The 5,901-nt window shown below is 33.8% G+C and overlaps 1 long non-coding RNA gene across 2 annotated transcripts in view; it reads left to right on the top strand.

The window, feature by feature from the left end:
• LOC104216526 (uncharacterized) overlaps positions 1–3,360 on the top strand; it is a 10,318-nt gene extending 6,958 nt beyond the window's left edge. The window contains exon 2 of one of the 2 annotated variants that reach the window (XR_011403811.1): positions 2,762–3,360. This is a non-coding gene — a long non-coding RNA (uncharacterized lncRNA). Of the gene's footprint in view, positions 1–1,999; positions 2,341–2,761 lie in introns of those variants that run through there. The other variant, XR_011403812.1, reaches the window with a different exon arrangement.
• Positions 3,361–5,901: the final 2,541 nt, after the last annotated feature.

Here is a 5,901-nt window from a genome sequence, read left to right as displayed (position 1 = left end):
GTCCCTGCGTTCCGAGCGCTTCATGTTCTTATATATATATATATATATATATATATATAGAGAGAGAGAGAGAGAGAGCTTATATACTATATACTATATTATACTATATATATCGAATATACCTTGATGTATAATAAACTATACTATATATATATAGTATAGTGTAATATATAATACACTTAGTATATATATACTATACTATACTATGCACTAAGTATTAGTGCATAGCTAATATTATATCGAATATAGTATATATATATATATACTTTCTGCGATCCCTCAATATTTATTTTCTACTTATTTATGTTTATCTTTATGATGGTAAGGCCTAAATCTATGCATGCAGTTTATTGAAATAAGCAGTTAGGATTTTAACTTTATTCGCTCCCGAAATACACTAGAAAAGCCGTTGATATTGCTTATAATTAACCTGCTGCTATTTTTATTTGCTACATAGATTGCGTAATTTCTTATACACTACCATATACTATTTACACTTTCGAATTAAGTACTTCATAAAATCGTACTATTCTTTGCTATTAAGCTTTATTTGTGACTACAACACAATAACTCTATAGCATATTGTACTATTGTCATGACATATTTTGTTCTTCAAGTTTATATACTAAGATCGAGGACAAACAAAAAAGGATGGTTTAGCACGATTATTGTGGAATGTATTTGATAACTTTGACATGGTTTAACTGTGTTCTTTTCTTTGTTCATAAATAATAGTAAATTGAATTAATGTGTTACAAATTGATGCACTTATCAGGAAAAAAGTATTGCAAATTGATAACAAGAACAAATTAAAAATTTGAGAAAGAAAAACACAGCTAAACCGGTGCATTTCATACATATGGTGCTCTTGTAGACATAATAACACAGAATAGTCATTAATGTTACTTGGTTTATCAAGCATTCAAATTTTATATTGATTAACTTCTAATCAAAGTTTCAAGATTAAGCACCATTTTAAGCTGGCTATATCATGAAGAACATTTTTTGTTTGATTAGATTTTATCCAATATTAGTTGAAATCTAAATCGTTTTTCATTATTTGACTTTTGGTATGGACTGATTATTCACCAAAGAGAAGTTTAAAGGAATCCGATCAGTGAGGTATGTATATTAGTATGAGCAATAACAACTCCCTGAACATATCTAGATTTAAGGAATGTGCTATGTGACAATAGTGTCTTGAAGAATTTGTACTCTGAACAAATAACTATTTGGTTTCTTTGAATATCTGGTTTATGAAACTTCAGTTTGGTACTTGTAGTGTTATGAAGTGGAAAAAAGTAGGATCTTTTGTTCTTATTTTGCCCTCCTTTTTGTGATAAGTAATTAAAGGAAAGTTTATTTACCAGCACCTACAGTAGATAATGTTGAGATGATATAAGAATATTTCAGTATAAGTCCATATTTTATATTTATAGTGGTGATAGAAATTCTATCAATGTATCTACTTCATAACTATGTATGTTCTCTATAACTAATGGACCTTTTAGTCATTTCATACTCATATGATTGGGCTTATTTCTTTCTTTTATTTGAGGGTAACTGAAATGTATCGTCCCATTTTTTTGGAGATTATTTGCATTAAATTTTGGCATATTCATATAGTTGTCAGAGTTTAGCTTATAAAAAAAAAATAAGAATTAGCTCTTCTATATTTTTTTTTATTATTGGCCGGTTTAATCTTAAGGATACAGGGATCCCACACTCTTTTAAGAAAAAATTAGATTGATGATGCATCCTTAGATTATAGTAATAGCATTTTCGCCTTTAATGACGTTGTTCGATCTTCTCTAAATGAGTGTAACTTGACACTTGGGTATAGCTCTAGAGTAGTTTGTTCTCCCTGGGGTCTCTCTCCCTTCCCCTCTCTCTCTCTAGCTTATCTTTATATCATTGTGTTTTTCAAATTCTTGGTGCTGGACTTGTATTAATTAGTACTTTCTGTACAAAAAATGTTTAATATCTCATTCTCTTTTAGGAACAGGAGCAAGAAGCTCTTTTGATATAGTCCAGGACAAATACAAAATAGTGATGTTTTCGGGCTTCCAGTAATGCACAAATATTTGTAATATTGTTTATGGCTTTTAATGGGCTATGTGATTTCTGTTATTCGTATATGGTGTAAGCACTCATAAACATGATACATCTTATTGATCATGTGGTATAGAATAATGGTAGGAGATGAGAAATTAGTCATATACTTAGGTTTAATTTTGTTAATAATTAATACAAAAGTACAGCAAAATAAAAATATTTGCCCAGTTTTACACACGTTGGCCGGCCCCTCGGGAGGTAATATATAGCTTTATGTTTTTGTCACTATTGACCATAGACGAAACTGTTCTTCTGTGTTTGTGAAATATGGTTATCCTTAACCATTTATTGCTATTTGGAGTTGTAATCATAGGCAAATACGCGATTATAATTTAAATTGTTGGGCATGTGCTATGCACGGGCAACACTCATCTAGTTTATACTAATAAATAAAAACAAAAAATCCTCCATTTTTCTATCTCCTTCGTCTTCCTCCTTTTTTTTTTTTTTTTTTTAAAAAAAAAAATTGCTGAAAACAACTCATACAGAAATAAAGCCAAAGGCAACGGTAAATGGACGTTTTGAAGGAGGATTTAAAATAAGAGGTTAGATTGATTGATTGATTGATTGATTGATTTGGGTACTTAGTGGTTCTTTTCATTGGATCGTTTATTTGATTTAGGTGGTTATTGTTTGTTTTGCATAGGAGATGGATTAACGGACAATGGAGGAGTAAATGTAAATTTGGGAAGCTATATTTTGTTTTTTGGAATTAATAAGGAGGTAATTTTTTCTATCCGATTTGGAAAGGGAACCGAACAAGGTTGTCCAAGGGTGAACATCAAACGGTCCCATTGTCTGTATTGCTGAAAAGGGAATTAGCCAATGAGAAGATTGAAATGCCCGAGATTTGTCACGGTCAAGCTAGTCAGAGCAAGAAAGGGGAAGAAGACTTCACCTTCCTCAAGACCGAATGCCAGCGGGTTTTGGGAGATGGAGTTACTACCTTTTCTGTTTTTGGGGTAGGATTTGATGTTTCTATCTTTTATGTTTTTAAGAAATGTGTCCTTTATCGATGCCTTTGCATAATAAATTATCATATTGGATCGTAGCTACCTTTAGGGTTCGATTGAATCCCCTTAGTCAGAAAATTACACTGTACAAAAAGAGTAAAAATAAATATTTTTCTGCACATATATAAGTCGTTGAATCCCCTTTGACATAGGTTCAAATCTTAGGCCTGACATTCTTACATTTTTTTGAATTCCCTTATTCAAATTCCAAGCTCCATCACTAGATTGTGGACATCACAGTGTCTTCTATATGCTCATGATATCTTTTGTATGCTAATGCTATATTCCTTCTTATCCTTCTTTTTGGATAAGAATTTGTCATATCAAATCATAGATTTCTTGCTGAATCTGATAAGTTCTGTAGTATCCTATGGCTGAGAAAGATGATCATGGTGCCAACTTTGGACATTTTTGCCTTGATCTTACTTTGACATGTTTTCCGCGTAGAATCAATAGTTATCTCAAGTGGGAGAAGTCCTTTATTTTTCCTTTTAAGATTGTTGGCCAGGAATCCACTAATTCTTGTGAATGAAGCATTTTTAGGTTATGTTTCTTGATAGAGAGTGATGTATAAGATTGTGCAATATTATATTTAGAGCTTGTAACTTATATTTTACGGGGTTCTGGGAATTGTATATACATTAAGTTGTAGTTTCATTTATGTAGTTGATGCTTTGAGATTTTAAGTTATTATTCCAGTCATTTTGCATGTTTGTTAGACTTACCTAGTCTTAGAGACTAGATGCCGTCATGACATCTTAAGGAGGGAAATATGGGTTGCGACATAGATCTTAAACTAATTCATCGCTGCAAAAAGGGTAAATGAATGAGAGTGGACTTAACACTTCTGAGTCTCTGACTTGCTATAGTATTACCTAAGAACAGAACCACTATCACCGAATCATGGCTACAGCTGCTGCATGCAAATTCCAAAACTAAAAATAAGAAGATAAAAAAGATTTGCCAAATTATGATTCAATAGTTATATTATTCCTCGACTCTCAAGATTATCAAATATCTAGATTTTACAAAATCCAACAACAACAACAAATCCAGTAGTTTCCCTTAGTGGAGTCTGGGAATGGTAACATGTATGTAGCCTTACCCCTACCCCTGGAAGGGCGGAGAGACTATTTTTACAAAATCCAAATTACATGGAGCACTTACAACCCAAAGAATTATGTTTAACTTTTTTTTAACATTAAAGAGGTGCCTCTCAAGAAAAATAATATAGTTAAATAAAATAATAAAAAGAAATAAACTAAACCAAGAAATGTTGATTTTCTTGTTTAATGTTTGTTCGTTAAATACGACCCCAAAAGAAAACAATTTAATTTCAAATGGAGGAAATAACAGAACACTAATAATACCTTAATTTTGTTATCTTCTTCTTGAAGCAGTACTGTACACGGTCGAAATCAGGTATGCTCGATTTTTTGGGCTCGAGGAGTCGCCTTAAACCCGAATTCAGGATAGATCAAGTTCGAGCTCGATGGATCAGGCTCGAGCTCGATGATAGAGTACAAGGCTCGAAGAATCAAGTGTTCGAGGAACGTCGGAGTCTAATATGACTGGCCTCGAGATAATACCGTTATGGATTTGTAACAGAATGAGCAAGATTCCTGCCACGTCCCCAAGATCATCGCGTAAATCCCGGAATAGATTTGTACGAATCCGTATTAGGCGGTTAGACAGCTGTCCCAATAAGATTCTTTACTGTAAATAGAAATGTACCTTATTTAGAGTTCCGCTATTATATAAAGGAGACCCCAATCATTTGTAACGAGGATCAATCATTAGAAAAGAATATACCCTCTTACTTTCTGGTTCATATTTTATCAGAATTGTCCTTTTACTTGATTTTTCTTATTTCGCTGTTCTTAATCAAGTTTAATTGTTACTCGTATTTTCGAGGTAAACAGTTTGGTGCCCACCACGGGGCTAAAGATAATAGTGATTATTTCAGTACTGATTTTCATAACACACGTTATTTTTACGCTTGTTCTTGTCAAGAATTTTTGATTCTCAGGCTAAAACATGTCAAACTCACAAAACGCACCTGTATACGACAACGATGGTCTTGGATTTCATAGGGAAAACAACAATATAGGGGTCGATGTACCATCGGTAAGCCCTGGGGGAGTGCCAAATTTGGAACCAGTTGATTTTAGTTCACACATTGCTTTGAATGCGGATCTAGGCGCAGACCCCGGAGCGAGTGTATGCAGGTAAGTCAGATCTGGTGGCCAAGGAACACAGGTTATAGGAGACGGGGGAGTCAGCTTTCACGTGATATTCGAGATGCTACAAGCTCAACAGATCGTCATCGCTCAACTTCAAAGTCAGAATAAAGCTCCAAGTATGGTCTAACCAGAAAACACGCGATGTGCTGAGTCGGTGCCTGAGAGATCAATTGTAATGGATTGGGGACTGGCCCCACAATTATGAGGATGCTCGAGGAACTCACCAAGAGAATCGAGTCCGAGGAAAAGAAAATTGAGGATAATGACAAAAAGTGGAGATTTATAACTCCCGTATTGATCAAATACCGGGGGCACCCCCAGTCTTGAAAGGTTTGAATGCCAAAAAGTTCATACAAAAGTCGTTCCCTCTGAGTGAGGCTCCGATGCCCATTCCTAAAAAGTTTTGCATGTCAGATATACCTAAATACAATGGGACAACTGACCTTAATGAACATATTACCTAGTATACTTGCGGGATTAAAGGAAACGACTTGAATGATGATGAGATCGAATCAGTATTGTTGAAATAA

The sequence above is a fragment of the Nicotiana sylvestris genome, chromosome 11, assembly GCF_000393655.2.
Source record: "Nicotiana sylvestris chromosome 11, ASM39365v2, whole genome shotgun sequence".
Classification (NCBI taxonomy): Eukaryota; Viridiplantae; Streptophyta; class Magnoliopsida; order Solanales; family Solanaceae; genus Nicotiana; species Nicotiana sylvestris.
Note: the sequence above shows the minus strand (reverse complement) of the source record. Positions and strands in the feature narration are given on the sequence as shown.